The sequence below is a fragment of the Lolium rigidum genome, chromosome 3 (assembly GCF_022539505.1).
Source record: "Lolium rigidum isolate FL_2022 chromosome 3, APGP_CSIRO_Lrig_0.1, whole genome shotgun sequence".
NCBI classification, from domain to species: Eukaryota; Viridiplantae; Streptophyta; class Magnoliopsida; order Poales; family Poaceae; genus Lolium; species Lolium rigidum.
The window spans coordinates 115,502,801-115,521,721 of NC_061510.1; the positions used below are offsets into that span (position 1 = coordinate 115,502,801).

Below are 18,921 nucleotides of genomic sequence, written 5' to 3' on the forward strand. Positions count from 1 at the left end.
AGCTTCTGGTGTCTTAGGAATAATGTTCCCTCTCGTGTCGATTGACATAAAAGATATGTCGAGGTTTTGAACTAGATTTTCTCTTTCTGCTTCAGGTATATTTTGCAGGCGAGATCTTGCTCTCCTTCGAGCTTCCCTGTGACTATCTCCCGAAGTTCCTGAATGTCGACTTAGCTCCGCTCTTCGCCTGCTTGACGCGATGCTCGCTTCCTCGCCTCCTATCCAGCTCGATTTTCTGTTTCTCGAGCTCCCTCCTGGTGCGTGCGAGTCTATATTGATACGCTTGTAGCTCCTCAGGTGTCGCCGTAATGGTCATTGGTTCTGTACCATCAATAGCTCTTGCAACTCGATCCCACACTGCCTGCGGAAATTGCACCATCTCTCGTGTTCCTGGTCCGTTATATTTTGTCCCTAAACCTCGCGTGAGATCTGCGGGATCGACATACGGATTTCCCGCATCGTCGAAAGCCTCTGACGTCGCTGGTTCTGTCCGGCTTGGTTCTCCAATTGCGTAAACCTGATGATATTTTGGATTTTGAATTTTGTCGAGTTTGGTGACACCATCATAGAGATTGGTGAAGACCTTCCCAACAGTGATGGATTTGTCGATGAAGTTGAAGCTGTCGGTGTCGCTCGAGTCATTGCTTATATAGGAGTCCGCACGTCGAGGGTGCTCCTCGGCAATGCCCTCCGATTGGGGCTTAGGGTTGATGGAATCCTGCAAGCTGACACGAGACATCGGTTCACAGACAAGCGGGGAGAGCGATTTACCCAGGTTCGGGGCCCTCGATGAGGTAAAACCCTTACGTCCTGCCTGTCTGTTCTTGATTATGATGATAATGGGTTACAATGGGGTGCCGAATAGTTCGGCTGAGATCTCGTCGAGATGGCTAAGCGCTAAGGTGACCTAGCTTTAAGCTTCTGTTGGCTAAGATTGCTAAGATTGATTGTGTCCCTCGACAGCCCCTCTCCTGGCCTTTATATAGGAGGCCAGATCTCAAGAGGCTTAATCGGGTACGACTAGGTTTACAGTAGATCTATCTCTAGACTTTCCTTGTTCGGCTCCTTCCGCGTCTTGTACTTCAAGGAATCTTCCGTTGCACCGCCCTAGTGGCCCATCTTGCCGTCGAGTGCCTTCATGGGCCTCCAACTAGGGAATACCGGATAGGGCAACATTGGTTACCCGAAGGGTAATGCCCACGTCAGTAGCCCCCGAGTGTCTAGCCGAAGGTAGTTTGGGTAGAGACTAAAGCATGCCTCCACCAATGTTCTTCTCCTTGACCGTTCTTGTTCTTCTTGAATCTGCATCATCTTCTTCTGTCGGGTGCGCGTCAGCGCTCCCGATGGGAGTAGCCCCGAGTCTAGGTACGGATGCTTGCAATCCGTGCGTAGACTCAAGTTGTACCACTCGAACATTTTGCTCTGCTGAAGTTTTTCCGCGAGTCTTCGTGGGTCAACTGATATACTTTCCTCATGCAAGGGATAATGAGTAACGTGCCCAACTTTTGCTGGTTAACTGCCGATGGCAAAACAACGTTACCCTACACAGAATCAAGTCCCCGGGCATGATTCTGGAGTGCCAAAAAATTCTATCGGGTGCACGCCCAGCACTCCCGATGGGAGTAGCCCCCGAGTCTGGGCACGGGTGCTTGCAACCGGGTGCGGACTCGAGTCGAACAATTAACTCTTCCTTCAAAACCTTTTTCCTTCGAATCTTCATTCTGTCGGGTGCGCATCCAGCGCTCCAGATGGGAGTAGCCCCCGAGTCTAGGTGCGGAGGCTGGCAATCCGTGCGTAGACTCAAGTTAACCATCCGAACTTTTTCATTCCTTCGAATGCTTTGAGCATTTCTCATGACGTCATTGATGACGCTTTACTAATATCTTGATTTTGACTGACAGGACGTAACCTGCTGGGCCTATTCTTTCTTTGTCTGGCCCTCCTTGCACAGTTACCAAGGCGTCTCCTCGATTTCTGCAATCTTTAATAGAAAAGATCCACTTGAATGAACCGGTAGCAACGAAACGTGCCCACACAGTTCTCAAGTTCTCCTTAAAATCTTCAAAGGGCGAAAAATCCCTGATTCTCTTCCATATTTTCCGTGGCATCTTCTCGTTCTCCTCCTTCTTCCTTCCTTCGCTATTGCTGCACCGCCACCACTGCTTTTCCGATCTTCCCCAGATCTCACAATGGTGAAGAAGAAGGACCTTACTGCCACCGCCAGTTCTACTAGCGGAGGCGCCGCCGCCAAATCTTCCTCGAATCTTCCGAAGGGGAGCACCCCGAACGCTCCTCCCCCAGCTCCGGCGCCGCCAAGTTCGGTAGCCAAGCCCGGAGATTGGATAGCATCAACCGTCACCAAGCGTGACGAAAAAAGATCCCGAAGCCTGGGATTAATCTCCTCCGACGAGGGGAATGTGATCTTTCCAGGTGTGATTTCTCGGCCTAATCCCCCTGTTGGCTTTACCGTGATGTTCTTATCATTCCTATATCGGGGTCTTTCGCTCCCCGCTCATGAATTCCTCCTCCATCTCTTGCGAACTTACGAGATCCAATTATGGCAACTCACTCCCAACTCAATCCTTCACGTTGCTGTGTTCATCACCCTTTGCGAGGCATTTCTGGGCATCAAACCTCACTTTGGGCTGTGGAAAAAGATCTTCTATGTAAAGAGATACAGCAGTAGTAATGGATCCTTTGTCACTGGAGGAGTGGGGTTTGTAGCTCGTTCGGAGGTTAATTACTTCAATTTCCCAATGAGAGAATCTGTGCAAGGGTGGAGACTGAAATGGTTTTACGTCAAGGATTCCCTGTCACCCGAATCCCAGCTCCCTTGCTTTGCCGACGTTTTCGAAGCCAAACCCAAGAATTCTTGGAAGAACATTCTCTCACCCGACGAAAGAGTAGCAGCCGATGAATTATTTACCAAATTTCTTCGAATCAAAGAGGCCGACGGCCAAACTATGGTCGGCACAGAGGTGGCAGCGGTATTCCTGAAACGTCGAGTCCAACCAGTCATGGCCAGAGTTCGCCCGATGTGGTTGTACTCGGGTCCAAAGGATGAAACCAGGATTAATGCTGCCGAACTATCGGAAAAGGAGTTGCTTGACGAAGTCCGTCGCCTTACTTCCTTTAGCTAGGAAGACTCGATCCCATTGATATCTTCTTACACTCCTCTCGATGTTGATCATCCGCCACCAGAGGTATCTTTCTTTTTGATGTTCTCACTATGCTATTTCCACTTAGCTAATATGATTGCTATTATTCTTATTTGATCTTCTTTTCGACAGGTCCCCATAGCCTCTGGAAACTTGCATGATTCGCCAAATGATACTTCTGAGGGAAGAGGCTCCTCAGTTCCTGTTGATTTTCCCACTGTCGAGCACGCAAGCCTAGAGAGTGAACACGATGATCCGATAGATTCCGAAACTGTTCACACCGATCTTCCCCCTTCAGCCGACGATGCTTGCGACACAGAGGGATCAGTGCGTAATGATGACGCTGATCGTGATGCCTTTGTTAATGCAGCTGTGTAGGCGACCAGGGCTTCGCCTGCGAAGAGATCAACCGGCGGCTTTGCCGATGAAGACGATCTCTTCGATATGTAAGCACCTTCTTTCCCGATGTCATAGCTTGTCCCTTTACTTCTCGCATTCTTTTCATAACTCATGTCGATGATTTCCTTTTTGTAGTGAAGAAGGTTTCACTGAGCCTCCGTCTAAGAAGGCCAAATCTGGCGCTGCTCCGCCGGTTGCTGCGGCTTCCGAAGCTTCGGCTCCTAAGGCAGCCCCCGCGGCCCAGGCATCGACTGCTTCTTCCCTTTCCAAGGGGAAAGATGTTCCTGCTATTACCACGACTCCTCCTTCTGTAAGTCCCTTTTGAATACAACGCAAATTGTTTGAAATGTGCCTTGTCTAACGATTCTTTGTAAAACGTGTTATTTCCTCTTTGGAGGCCTTCGCTTCCTAGTTTACTTCTCTGGAGGCAGACAAGGCTCGACTGCAGAAGGAAGTTGAATCCTCTTCCTCGAAGCTCGACGGCGCAGTCAAGATAGCTGCCAAGGCTCACCAAGAAATCGACTCCCTGAAGGAGGAACTGAGCAAGCTGAAAGAAAAGCTGAAGGAGGAGGAGGCGTCAAGGCTGGCTGCCGAAGCTTAGGCAGCCGAAAAGGATGAACTCCTTCGCCAATCTTCGCTAGCTTTGCTTGGTAATCCTTTCTACACTTTTCTGTCGATTATCATACTTTATGAATTCGGTCTTCTGTTAATGATCTTTTTCCTTCCTTTCTCATGCAGAAGCCGCCAACATCCCTGCCGCTGCTTTGGACAAAGTTCCAAACAATTCACCAGCAAATGGTGTGTCGATGGCTCTTGCCTCCCACCAGCTTACGCGGGAGCTTCTTGAAAAGGGAAAAGATGCCCTGGCGCGGATGCACTTTATGATTTTCCCCAAGATCAAGCAGGACAGAACCCTGGGGCAGCTGATTGAAGCCTTCGCGGTTGACACCAAGGAGGTTATCGAGGTATTCAAGCGTACTTCGCGCACCTATGGTGCCCTCCTTGGCTTCCAGCTTATGATGGGTTACGGCTTTAAGGGTGACATCGAAGAAATGACTAAGGAGCTGCCAAAAGAGCAAGACGGGCAATTTGTTGACTTAAGCGCCTTTAAATCGTCTGCCCTTACTTGTGCTCGCCAGCTCCTTGAATTAGTTTCATCAAGGAAGTCATCGGCTGGACCCAGTTTATCGACACAGACCCAAGCCCCTTGATTTTTGTAATCTTCGAGATGATGTGAAACATTGTTCTGTTGCAAAACTTGTGTTTGTAATAAACTCCGTGCTGGCAATGTTGCTAGTACACCTTTTGTTCCGATATTTTTACTTGCACTTCTCCCGATGGGAGTTACTTCGGATGCTCAGTTTGACCATATCTGTCGTTCCTTTTAACACTGTTTCCTGCAGGTTTTCCCAGTGCCCTCATTTGTTGACGATTCTTCGGGCGCTCTTCCTAAAGGTGATCGAATCCAGCGTATGAAGGATCGGATCACTCAGATGGAAAAGGACCTGCGCAGCACTTATGCCTTAGCTGATATTGTCAGTAAGAAGAGCGAGATTGCAGCCGAAGTGGAGCGGTATGCTCTTACTGAGCTACATAAAGCTACCGAGAGTTTGAAATGTAAGCTTCTTGATTCCTACGCCCTTTTGTCGACAACGCCTTGTCTGATCCCTATTAATTTCTTTGCCAGGCATAGCGCTGAACCGTGCGGAAGAGAACAAACGGATTCACGAGCGTGTGCGTGCTTTAACCCAGCTGTCCTCAGCCGAAGAGATTTTCTGGCGGGAACACTCGAAGGCTTCGGCTGTCGCAAAATTTCAGGATCGGGTTCAGCAAGTCCACCACTTCTTTGACAAGTGCTACAAAGCTATGAGGGTGGTTTGGAAGACGATGTTCCCTTTAAACGCAGTTCCCCCTACGCTGCTGACTTTGATGTCTGAGTTTGGGAATGCCAAGAAGATTCAAGACTTGGTACGAGCTCAGGTTTTCGCAAGGGCCAGGTTGACGCTTGCCCTTGTGCTTGCACGTTACCCCTCAGCGGATCTGCTTGCTATCGCCAACGCTGTTGGTGACTTCGATACTTTGTATCCGGAGGTATTGCTTCCTGCCAATATAACTGTCGACAAGCTTGAAGAGCATTCGAAGGTACCTGAGGAAAGAGAAACTCCACAAGGGTGATTTCGTGGATTAGGGTTGTTTTTTTAAATAGGTTATTTTGACTACTTCATCCAAGTGTTTTGCATTGTTGAGCCGAGGATTTTTTTATTCGGTAGATACATGTATATGTACTTTAACCGTATTGATGCCGTTGGCAATTTTTTAGGGAGCAAATCTTAATTGTCCGCTTAAGAATTTTTCGTATTCGTTGGTCAGCGAACGTTTGAGTGATCAGCTTGTGTTGCAGGTCTTGCTAAACCCGTTGTATGTGCAACTTTGCTTTCAACCGATGTATGTTGCGACAGTCACTCCCGAATATTTCGGGTGTAGTGGTTCTGCCGATGATCCCGTTGTTCATTGATATTTCCATAAGTAAAATATCGAACGTGGGTTGTGTTTATATGTATTTCCAAACTCTTGCTATTTACGGCACTCGTAGAGGCATATATAGCTGAGGGAAGGATTAACATCCTTTTTTGCTTTGTATCTTTTAGCACTCCTAGAGGATTTTCTTTTGACGCACGTTCTTCTGCCGCGTACTGGTGATGCGGCTTAGACGTTTTGAAGTACTGCAATGCTTAACAAAGGATCGAAACTTAGGTTCTCATTTATAAGGTAAGCACGAGACTAGAGGGTGAAAAAGGAAGGCCCTGTTTATATAAAGGGAAAAAATTAACGCTAATAAATTGCTTAAGCAAGGAAGGGGTTCTTCTCATCTTCTTGCTTTTTCACCATGTTAGTGGTTGCTGCGGCGTTGTTGACTTCACCAGGGGTCTGGGCAATGATTGCCAGCGTCTTTCTGTCTCCTGTGCCTTCTATGCCATCAGCTGCCGAAACTTTTGGTGCCGAGGCTTTCGCTGCCGAAGCTTCTGCTGCCGAAGCTTCAAGAGCAAGGTCGGCTGGCTTCTTTTTGGTTTCCCTGACATGTTTTTCCTCCTTGATTTCACGTATCGACACCTTGGGCAGAGGGTCGACAATTTCTCGTTGTGGCCCACACTTCGCAGCAATCCTTTGAAAGTCGCGATCACAATTGTCCGAGCGTGAAAAATTTGCATAGACTGTGATGTTTGTCCCGTTGTTCCCAGACATTTTCAGCTTGAGGTATGCATAGTGCGGCACAGCCATGAACTTGGCATAAGCTGGTCTCCCGAGTATAGCGTGATACTGTGACTCCCAGTTCACTACTTCAAACTCGATCTTCTCCTTCCTGAAATTGTCGGTTTTGCCAAAGATGACGTTCAGGTAAACTTTGCCAAGAGAGTAGCCCGGTGCAGTTGGAAGAATCCCATGAAAGCAAGTGTCTGTTTCTTCCAGCATCTTCATGGTGATCCCCATACTTTTGATTGTGTCAACGAATATCAGGTTTAATCCGCTTCCACCATCCATGAAAACTTTGCTCATCTTGAACCCCCTGATTTGTGCCTCAACTACTAAGGCAGCGTGTCCCGGTTTTGGTATGGTCATCGGGTGATCTGCTCGACTGAACGTAATGTTCTGAGAGGACCACTCGACATACTCTAGGGATGTTCGCCATGATGCTTTCTGCCAGGTTAATCTCTCGGGTGAGCTTCTTCATCTCTCTTCTCGAGACACCTGTCCTATGGATCATGCTCATCTGCCCCCGTGGTGGTGGAAACGCCTCGTTGGGTTGATGAGGTTGAGCCTGCTGGACTTGATGCTGTGGTGGAGGTGGTGGTGGTGGCAGCGGTTGCTGCCCTCCCTGCTGGATGAGTTTGTGCATGTCAATGAACTGCCGACAGTCCCTGAGTAAGTGGCTTGACTTTATTTTGCCGTCCTTAGAATCGGTGTACGAGTGCAAGTAACAGGGAGCGTTGATCTGCTCAGCATAGGGCAGTTCGGGAGTCCTCTGCTGCCGTGGTTTATAATTGCCACGGTTCCCAGAGTTGTTCCGATTGCCGTCCTGTTGATCGTCTCTTCTATCATCATATCGATCATCCTGCCGATCAGAGTACCCTGCAGCTACCAGGTTGTTGTCATCGTAGTTGCGGTTCTTCCTTCTCTTGTGAAGATCCCTTCGGCCACCCGAGTCGTGCTTCGGGTGGTCATCGTCTTCGTCGTCACTGCGCTGTCGTGGCCTTCGCACGTTGTCTTCACCATCAGCCCAGCTGTTGGCGATTTCCATTAACTTGGTTATGGTTTTAGGCTTTTTGCGTCCGAGTTCTTCTATGTAACTCTCGCGCCGGACGCCATCGCTGAAAGCGTCGATTGCTCTGTCGACAGATACATCTTCGGCAGCGTTTAGGAGTTTGGTGAATCTCCCGATGTATGAGCGCATCGACTCCTTCTGCTTCTGCTGGCAGTTCCGTAACTCTTCAATCCCGACGGGTCTCTTGTACGTTGCTTGGAAATTGGCAATGAAGGCGTCTACTAGGTCGTCCCATGATTTGATGGAACCTTTCGGCAACCCCCTTAGCCATGCTCGCGCTGAATCTTTGAGATAGAGCTGCAAGCACTGCATTGCTGCTATTTGGTTCCCCTTATGCAGAATCACAGTCTGCAGGTAGTCGTCTATCCAAGATCTTGGCTCTTGCTGCCATCGTACTTGGCAGCGTCGGTAGGCGTAGGCTTGAACTTCCTGGGCGGCATTGCCTCACGAATTTTGTGACTTAGACAGTCGGCTCCCCTGAGCTCGCCGTCGTACTCCTGATCCTCGTCTGAAGAATCACTGTCTTTCTCGTTCCTAGCGGCGCGTCGTCGCCTTGCTTTGTCGATCCTGCTCTGGGTGATTTCATCCCGAGCGTCTCTCGCATGATACTTTGAGCCACTACCCTGCAGCGTGGTCTTTTCCTTTTGTGGAACTAGATTATTTCCCAGTATCGCGAGACTTTCCAGGGCGCCTCGATGAGCTTGAGCCATGGACCCTTCAGGGCGCTGGTTAATGAGGTATGCAGCAAGGTTGGCAGTTGCTCCTGCAACGGTTTTTGGCCGTGGCATGCCTGCGGTGTCCGTAGTCATAAAGGACTTGGTTAGGTTCGACGTGATTTCTCTGGCGTCATCTTCCGAAAGCCTGGATAGCCTCGACCGGTGCTTGCCTGCCCCTTGAGTATTTCGAGAGGCGCTCGCCTGCGAGCCTCTTCGCCGTTCACTGGATCGATCTGCCGCAGATAGGCGTCTCTCGAGGGTGGCTTGTTCCTTCGACAGATGCTCCCGGTTTTTCTCTAGTATAGAGCGATAAGCATTGAGGGTTCCGACTGAGGCTCCTGCGGGGAGTGGTGTGTTGTTGAGTAGTGCTGCTCTGGCGGCTGCCCACTCTTCGTCCGCGATGGTGTAGTCGCTGTCGTGGTTGCTGGCGCTATTTTCGAAACTCGCCCGTCTACTGGAACGAGGAGTATGGTCTCCGTTTCCTCTGTGCCTTGTGTTTCCTGTGTTATTGGCGACATAAACCTGATGGTGTGCCATTCTTCGGGTGGTTCCTTGGACGATGCTGTCGATACTGTCTTCTCCCGATGAATACTGGGCATTGCAGATGAACGGCGTGTCGCTCGATCCCAACCCGTGCCTGGTGTCGCAGTTCAAGCAGTAGTACGAGGTTAACTCCGAAGATGTGGGATCGTCGGATCCTACTGACATGGAAGTCACAGAACGAGGAGTCGAGGGCGCGGGTGAACTCGTCGAGCCCGTCAGACCAGCCGAAAGGTCGAGTGATGATGACGCGCTTGGACTCGTCGATCTGGAAGTGGGCGATTCCAGCAGTCGAAGGATTCCTTCCGCGTTGACGTTGTAGTGGACGCTGCCAAAGGTCATCTCCATGTTTCCTTGTAGATCTGAGAAGTTTGAGCGGGAGGAATCGCTGTGCGGGGTGAACTCGTAGGAGCCGAACCGGATCGGGCTTCCCAGGTTCGGCGATGACGGTGCCGATGAAGTTGCTGATGAAGTTGCCGGTGTCATGATTGGATCTGCCGATGACCGATCTTGTGCCGACAGGCTTCCCACAGACGGCGCCAATTGTCGAGGGTGCTCCTCGGCAATGCCCTCCGATTGGGGCTTAGGGTTGATGGAATCCTGCAAGCTGACACGAGACATCGGTTCACAGACAAGTGGGGAGAGCGATTTACCCAGGTTCGGGGCCCTCGATGAGGTAAAACCCTTACGTCATGCCTGTTTGTTCTTGATTATGATGATAATGGGTTACAATGTGGTGCCGAATAGTTCGGCTGAGATCCCGTCGAGATGGCTAAGCGCTAAGGTGACCTAGCTTTAAGCTTCTGTTGGCTAAGATTGCTAAGATTGATTGTGTCCCTCGACAGCCCCTCTCCTGGCCTTTATATAGGAAGCCAGGTCTCAAGAGGCTTAATCGGGTATGACTAGGTTTACAGTAGATCTATCTCTAGACTTTCCTTGTTCGGCTCCTTCCACGTCTTGTACTTCAAGGAATCTTCCGTTGCACCGCCCTAGTGGCCCATCTTGCCGTCGAGTGCCTTCATGGGCCTCCAACTAGGGAATACCGGATAGGGCAACATTGGTTACCCGAAGGGTAATGCCCACGTCACCGCAGATGACTCGAAGGACATGTCTTGGTGCTGATGAAGCGTGGCGACGAAATCTCCTCGTCGCCTGACTCGATGGATGATGCTGAGCTTGAAAAATCAGGATCAACGGCCGATAATCCCGACGAGATCGGAACTTCGAGACGATATGCTCCTTCTTTCTCGACGCGGAAGTGGAACTTCCCGAACGTCATCTCCATGGGCTCCTCCAGATACACATATGCATCCAAACGGGAGGGCGGGTGAGGAACAAAATCGACTAGACCAGTTTCGATCTGTTTACCTCTGTCCAAAGAGTTGCTTGCAGTTGATGAAGTCGACGATCTTGAACGTGCCATCGAGATCAGCTCCTTGTCGCCTCTAGATCCCACAGACGGCGCCAATTGACAAGGTATTAACTTGTCAATGCCTACGAGTTGTAGACTAGGGTTTCGTTGAATGTAGAGGGAAAGTAGATCTCGAAGGTTTCAGCCGAAAAGTACTCGACGATAAGAAAACTAGGGTTTTTTTAGACAATGATTCGATCCTTTCTTTGTCCCTCGACTCCCCCTTATATAGGAGGCGGAGCCGAGGGATTCGTGATACACAAGTTTACAGAGTCCGGGAGGGTTTCTAACCTGTCCCGCAAGATTACAAATAATGCTTCCTATTACAACTCTAGCTTTCCTTAATAGTATCTTGGGCTTCCGAATCTTCTTGCTCTTCGGGTTATGGGCTTTCAATAAACCCCGGGTACCATCTTCGGCAGGCCCATTGGGGATGCCTATGTCAACAGGGCGGTACATTATACCACGGAGCTGTGTCCTTTTGAGGTGGTGTATGGTTTCAAACCCATTACTCCACTTGACTTGTTGCCTTTGCCCATACATGAGAGAGTTAATATGAAGGCATCCAAGAGGGCAGATTTTGTACGGAAGATACATGTGAATACTGAAGAGTTGATAGAGAAGAAAGGCAAGAGCAATACTGCACAGATGAACTAGAAACGCAAGAAAATATTGTTCAAGCCTGGTGACATGGTCTGGGTACATTTTCGCAAGGATTGGTTCCCGAAGCTACGGAAGTCCAAGTTGCTTCCTCGTGGTGCTGGTCCTTACAAAGTGCTTGCCAAGATCAATGATAATGCATACTCGATAGATCTTCCACTTGATGAGTTTGGTGTCAGTAATTCTTTCAATGTTGCTGATTTGACACCATATGACGGAGAAGACCTTGGAGCTTCGAGGTCGACACCTTTTGAAGGGGGAAGATGATGAGGACATCCCTACCTCGCTACTACCTCCATCATTACCAAATGAAGATGAACCTGCTGTGAAGCTCAAGTCCAATGAAGTTCGGATTGGACCTATTACAAGGGCTCGTGCGAAGCTACTTAAACAACAGGTGAACTTGTTCCTAAACGATACTTTGATTGATGAGAATTTTATACTGCCTAAGTCATGTTACTTATGTATCATCAGGTATGAAGAGGAGACGCACGAGGAGGAGAGGAGCAGCTGGACGTGAAGATGGACGTGGAGCTGGACATGGAGCTGGACATGAAGAAATCTCATGGACGCGCGAGGGAGGAGCGGGAGGCATGCGCGAGAGGAGAAGACAAAGTCCAGGCTGGCCCAGCACCCGGTCAGACCGGCCGCCACGCCGGCGCGCCCGGTCCCTGGCCCGGTCCGACCGGGCGGCACGCCGGATCCGGCCCGGCGCCAACCGGAAAATCAGCTGATGCCAACCGGGAGGGTTACTGCGCGACAATTCACCCGCCCGGTCAGCACCCGGTCCCTGGCCCGGTTTGAACCGGCCAGCCCGGTCCTAGGCCCGGTCGACCGCCCCCAGACCGGCCGTGTCCGAGTCTGTCTCGACCAGATCTATTCTGGGTCAGTTTTTTTCGTACTTTTTCGACCTGAGGTCGTCCTGAACCCCTATATAAGTGTCCTGGACGCCCCCAAAGTTGATTTAGACCACGTTTAAGATAAACCCTAGTTCTTAGTTGTTTGCTCTGCAAAACTATTGAATTCCCTACACCATATTGATTGATATTGTGTAGATCTGAAAGTCTTGTGTAATCTGTTGTTCCATTGGGAATTAGAAGATTGCAACTTACCGCTTCGTGGTCGGCGGCTACGTGCGCAAGTGTGTGGAGTTGCGAATATCTTGCAGGGTTGAGAGCTGTTGCATTGGCGACAGGGACCAATCGAGAGATCTCGTTGCGTCATACAAGTTATCATCCACTTCATCAAGTTACCTCCGCTGCAATCACCCCGTGATCATAATCACCACTATTACTTACTGAGAAGATCGGGCCACCCCTTATCATTTATAGTGAGTAGTTACATATATGTGGTATCATGTATGTTATATTTATTAGATTGTATACTCATCTTGTCTTGAGAAGTGTGATGTTATGGTAACATAGTTAGTTACCACCCCACTCTCTTTCTTCATAGATTGTCATGACATGTCATCAAAATGTTTTGGAGTGTGTGATGTTACTACCTATGTTACTTCCACTATGAGCAGTCTTATAGAAAAAAAAAGACATAAAAAAGACATAAGGCGAATTGAAAGCGCTACGAGAAACCCGTACTAGAGACCCACTTCTCTGGGAATGGGCGGTCCGGTACGATTTAGCAATGAAGAATAAACCCATATGCACCAAACTGCCAAAGGCGTGCCCATTTCGCTTCAGGTTGATCTGGCATCCATCAAGAAGTGGCCTTGAGACTGCTGGAAACGAAAGGCTCGCATGAAACTCCAGGCTTTTCTGTATAGCCTATTATCGAAAAAAGAGAGACTTTTAGAGGATTACTAGATGGACCTGGCGCGCTTTGCTGCGCCGTTTTCTGTTGATAGTCGTTGTTGAGATATATCATTTAATCACCATAACATTGCAAAAAATAGACAATCTAACAAACTTCTACAAAACTACATGTTTATGGAAAAATATTATAAACATCAGCGGAATTGGCTATTTAGACTGGATCCTCTAGAGAAATATACTGGCAAAATTTAAGAAATCTGAGCACACACATGAACATGCATAGAGTGAAGTGTAAACCAAAAGGAATTGTAGATTATTATTTAATCACCCAAAGTGATTTTATAATTTTAGCATAAGGGATTTCCTTACCAAGCGTGACCATATGTTGAAACAAATCTCTATTTGCTGGCCCGAGTTGTGTTCCGGCAGTATGCCAGCCTAGTGAACCATTTGGTACACAGGCGGACCACCTGATTGCCACGTGTGATGGCACCATCGTTTATTGGAACGGCGGCCTGGCGTCGCCCTCCTGTGCGATGTGCCAGGGGCGGTCTGTGCTCTTCCTTGTAGGAACCTCATGGTGGCCTCGCCTGAAGAATGGCCAGAATGACTTTACACAAACTCCATAAGCTAAAAATATTACAGGAAGAGCCACATTTTCAACTGCGGTTTCATATTTCAGATGAGAAGGCATTCGCCATCTATTATATATTCATATGCTCCCTGCTAAATTTAGAGCAGAAAAGGAGATGCATGTGAAGTCTGAAAATAAATAAATCTACAATAAACCGGTTTACTCTCAAGTAAACAAATCCTAAGAAACAGAGATGACAACATTTTCCTAGTGGTTTACATATTTCCCTTATTTTTATAAGAACAAGAGAGAACCAGCAACTCACCCAAGCACATGAAGAAGGCCTATGTTGCTGTTTAGTACTCCTTGTTATCCTTGGCACATGCAAATAATTAGCATTCAATCAAGATATCCATGATTTCAACATGGTTACACAATGAAACTATTGCCCAAATAAAAACCAACTACATACCAGGCTAGCATCTGAAAGTTCTTCTTGAAGTAACATACCAGCAAGATTGCTTCAACTTGTCCTCATTCCTTCTTCCTTGTAGCTGCCATCTGTAGAAGTAATTAGTAAGTACATCAATTTGACATAATTAATAAACACACTATAACATCAACAACAACATCAAAGATTTTTTCCCAAACAAGTTGGGGTAGGCTAATTAGTAACACACTACTCAGCAAAAAAAAGTCAAAACTTTGAACGGGGCACTTGAGAAACAAAACAACAAGTCCACAAACATTGCTCTCAAACCGACAAAATGTGTATATATATAGGAGTGCTCTCCTCTACTGACCAAGCACATCCATGTGGTATCTATCAATATTTCTAAACATCCACAAAAGATCTTTACACAAGTCAGTTAAGTGGTAATCATTTTTCTCCCAAGCAGAGAAGATCTCATAAAATATCTGAGCAATGCAGGGATTATCAACAGATGGGATCCACGATCCATGCAAGTGCCTCCATCAGAAACTTATCTCTGAAATACCTCAGACTGCATAATGACTGAACATATTCATAGAAACATAGGTAGCTAGAAGAAAACATATGGCAAAATCACATAACCACATGCAATTTTGTATTACCTGAACGATCAGATGCAAGATAAACAAGTCATTGTCAGAATTATTTTTGCTGAAAACATTATCACTTTGCTGATAGCTGCATGTGCCTGCCTTTTCCTCAAAAGCTTGTCCAAAAATTCTGTATGTAAGAGCAAGTATTTGGACAGTTGGATCATACCGTTCGGAAAATAGGTACATATTTGTTGTGGCGTTAGTAGAATCCTACCCGGTTACAATTAGTCTATAGAGTCCAGTTTGGTTAGTAGTCCAATAGATTTCTAAACAAATCATATGCTAAATAAGCAAGATATAAATGTAGCTAATTATACTTCCACCTGGTACCAGTCAATCAATATTTGCATGCTAAATTTGTATATCAAGCAATACATACAACCAAGTGTATGCATGTCAATCATTCTGATGTATATAAACTGGACATGAAAATATACAGGAGATGTGCCCTACCTACATCATTGTGCATGCCCTACTCTACCAGTTGATTTTAGCTGGGGCAGGCTGTTACCTTTTTGTTATCCATGTTTTGCGTAGCATGCTTGCCAGCGATACATTCCTGTCATGGGCAATTGATATTGTTGAACATACTCTGTTAGGCATTTATTCTGTTGTGCATGCCTCGCCCAAGATGCCAATCTCAAATGCTCAGCAAACATCATGGTTTGCTTGTTTGATCATCATCAGTCTGCAATCATGCACAAAGTTTTTCTGTTTCATGCTATTGTTATCTCTAAAGAGCTCTAAGCTCCCAGTGTTGGGAGCGTCTGTGAGCCTCCCGCAGGTCGCTATCGTCTGGCCTACTTGCAGGAAAGGTAGGATTTGGCTTCCGATCATGGCGGTGTGAGGTGTCGCTCTGTTGATCCTCCAGCACTGGTTTGCTAGCGCGTTGTAGGTCGGTTTGTTCAGGTCGGTTTGGTCGACGTCCGTGGAAGCCTCCAGTCAATCAGAAAAAGGAGGAGGAAAAACTAGAGGAGGATGAGGATTGAGGCAGCACTCTGGAGGCCAGGCGGACGGAGCCGCGACTAAACGGTCCGAGACACCGGCAAGTCCGTGGCACCGCGCCGGATCTATGCGGAGGCGTGCGCGTGCAATACCACGCTGGTGGCGGCCCTTCGGATCGATGCGGAGGTGGCTTTCCTGTCTGCCGTTGGAGACGAGATCGGGCGACGGCGGCGTGGTCTCACATCGGCGGTTCTCTTTTCTCACGCGCGCGACCCAGAGCGCCGCCTAGTGTTTCCGAAAAAGGGGCCCTCACCATGGACCCAAGGATCCGCCAGCTCGTGCTACCTTCGATTGCGGCCGAGGTAGACACGACGGCAGCCACCGCGTCGACCCCACCAAGAGTGGGTGCCTCAGAAGTCAGAAGGAAGACCAGCGCGTGCGGGAGGCAACGCGCTGCTGGGCATGGCGCGGGCTGAGGAGTCGACTAGCACAAGGTCACGGCCGTGTGCAGCGCCAGGCCTGCCTGGTCCTCGCTCTGCACGTTACTCGGCCGCCGCCGCCTGGTTGTCCCCCGCGAACTGACGTGCGCTAGGCCGACTGTGGACGGAAACGGGTGGGGCTTGATACTGCAGTAGTAGCGGCGGTCGAGGGGACGTAGTGCGTGGCCAGCAAGGAGGTGCTCGAGGTGCTCTACTGCCAGGTTTGATTCCGCTCTTGCTATTGTTTAAGTCCATCTCGCATTATCCATTTTTTGTCAGTAGCTTCTGTTAATGTTAATTAGGGACCTAGAGCTAACTAAAATTTGCTAGATTCATGTTACTTTGAGTAATGAAGTTCAGACCATTCTAAACTACAAGCCAAAATTATCTATTTGATTTGACTTATTTTGCGGAAATTCTAATATTATTTGAACTGAACATACACGTAAAATAGTACTCTGTATTTTCCTACCGAAGATTTATTAAATTTGGTGGCAATTACAGTAATGGTGCACAACAACCACCACTACCGGTGATCTTCATGTCTGGGGCTGCTTCGTTACTTGCATCCTGGATTCGACTTCTGATATCCAATAGAGGAAGACAAGGATTTCCCTTTGTATGAACACACATACCCAATCTATGGTGTTATGCCTAGGCAAAACATCCACAGGTTAATTCGACATGCTTGATGATGTGTGATATACTATCCCGCTGCAATGTTTTACTGATTTGCAATTTGATAGATGCATTTGATGGGTTATAGATTTGTGGTATGGTCGTTGTTTGGAATAATAAAGATCTATTAGCTTAGGAAGGGCAATATTTCTTTTGATATATAAGAACTTCACATGATTGGATCTAAGATAGTTGAGAAAATTTGTTGTACCTAACAGCTTCTTGAAAGGACTCCTAGATTGATCTCACTTCAAGACTGAAAGTTGTAATATCAATACATTGTTTTATTTCCTTCATATGGTTCTAAGTTTTTAGTATTTCTATTTACATACTGCTACCCTGTGTTAATACTAACTCTTGCAATAATATGCAGCTATGACATAGGTTCGTTTTTGTTATTTGAATCAAAATGACTGATGTAGTGTGAAATAATAATATCCTTTAATTGTTGGTAATTTGTATGTGATTAGGTTGCTTTTTAGTTGTACCTTATGTGGTACTATTTTAGATGAACACATATTTAATGTTTTCAAGTTTAGTAGTACAATGTATCTAAGGTATATTCTCTTTGATTTATATCAAAAGAAACTGAAGTGTGACCAACTATGCTAAAATATACTTTGGCCTTTTAGAGTTTCCAGTGATAGAAATCTTAGCCATTCTGCATTTGGTGCAATGACCTTTGTAGAAGTGCATCTTTTCTCTAAATCCATATTTTGGCCTTTTTAAAGGTCTATTGATTGCAGATGCTGCTATGCATTTTGGTACCAATCAACGATACTATTTCTACCTTCTGTTTCCAAGAACATTGGCATCCTAGAATAGTATCATTTCTTTAGGGAAGCTAATTAGTAAGTAACAATTGTGTGGTCCTCTTAAAAGCAGCCAATATTATTAAGTACTCTAGAATTGAAGCACATTTTTAGAGCATTAAGCTCCCTAATATTGAAGCCCTGTGCATACTTCCTTTTTAGTTTTCGCACATGAGATCGCATGGTGTCACGAAAAGGTTCTACGTGTCAAACTACATTCAGTTCCAATTTTACAGAGTCGGTTCGTTGGGGTTAGTGGGGTAAAAAAAAAGAACGTGTGAGATCCTTGTTTCAGAGGAAGTCGCTATATAGGTCGCCCGTGGCCAACCCATCAGTATGCTCCTATTCCTCTCTTCGGATTTAGTCCTTAAAATTGTAACCTTTGGTGCTGTGCTTTTCTGGTTGGGTGAGATGTGCAGTTTACAGTAATAAGTGAATTAAATTATTTGAAACAACATTTGAGTTTATTGCTTGCTCTGTTCAGGGTTGAAGACCACCTAACTGGAAAAGTTGTTTTTGTATATTCATATTGAAAACATGAGGCCATGCCATCCTAGGCTGAAGCTTAAAAGTAATCACGTCTTGGAAATTAATTGAGCTTTAATCTTAATCTATTTGGAAAATGAAGGATGGAAGGTATACTTGAGTTTTTTTCTAACCTAGATGCAGAGTTGCATTAAATTTTATAATTTGTGGCGAAGAGCTTGCAGAGATAAACTTAACCACATTCTTAATTAACATCATATCTCAAGAGTCTTGGTATGTCTGCTACTTTCAGTTCCTTAGATTCATTAATAGATCATGTACGCATATATCAATAGGAATCAACAACCAAAGATATGTTTAGAGACCATCGATGTCGAAAATATCTTTGTGACTGGTGGGAGTAGGTTATACAAATATTTGGTAGTCTAAATGAGCAGAATTATATGTTTGAGCTTCTTCATTTGTTAAGAAAGATCATATGCAAAACTTTTGTAGGGGTGTTCGTTTGAGACACATGAAGGCCAAAGTTTGCTTCTACCAAAATGCGGGGATGCTATTTTGCATTTATGGGTGATACGATCGCTTGTTTGTTCAGATGTTTAGTTCATTAATCCTACCTCAAATGGACATATTCATGTGCAATAATAGCTAAGTATATGTATGCAATTTGGTATCCTTCTAGCATCTTATATTTCTTTGGGGACACGCTAACGACTCTTGCTGATTTAAAACATTTTTTGTTTAGTCTAGGTGCCTTTTATAGTACGTGTTTGCAACTCAGCCTTTTGTAAGCAATACAATTTATTTTTTCTCGGCTAATGTAAATGATTCTTCTTCAATCCAGTTAACTAACAAAATACACGTGATTGATTGTGATTGTAGCATGA

At 46.6% G+C, this 18,921-nt stretch overlaps 1 long non-coding RNA gene across 1 annotated transcript; it reads right to left on the bottom strand.

The window, feature by feature from the left end:
- Positions 1 to 13,436: 13,436 nt before the first annotated feature.
- Positions 13,437 to 14,761, bottom strand: LOC124698055. The gene is made up of 4 exons (XR_007000871.1): positions 14,644 to 14,761; positions 14,021 to 14,102; positions 13,874 to 13,922; positions 13,437 to 13,564 (listed from the first exon to the last, which is right to left on the bottom strand). It is a non-coding gene; the product is annotated as an uncharacterized LOC124698055 (long non-coding RNA).
- Between the last annotated feature and the right edge of the window lie 4,160 nt (positions 14,762 to 18,921).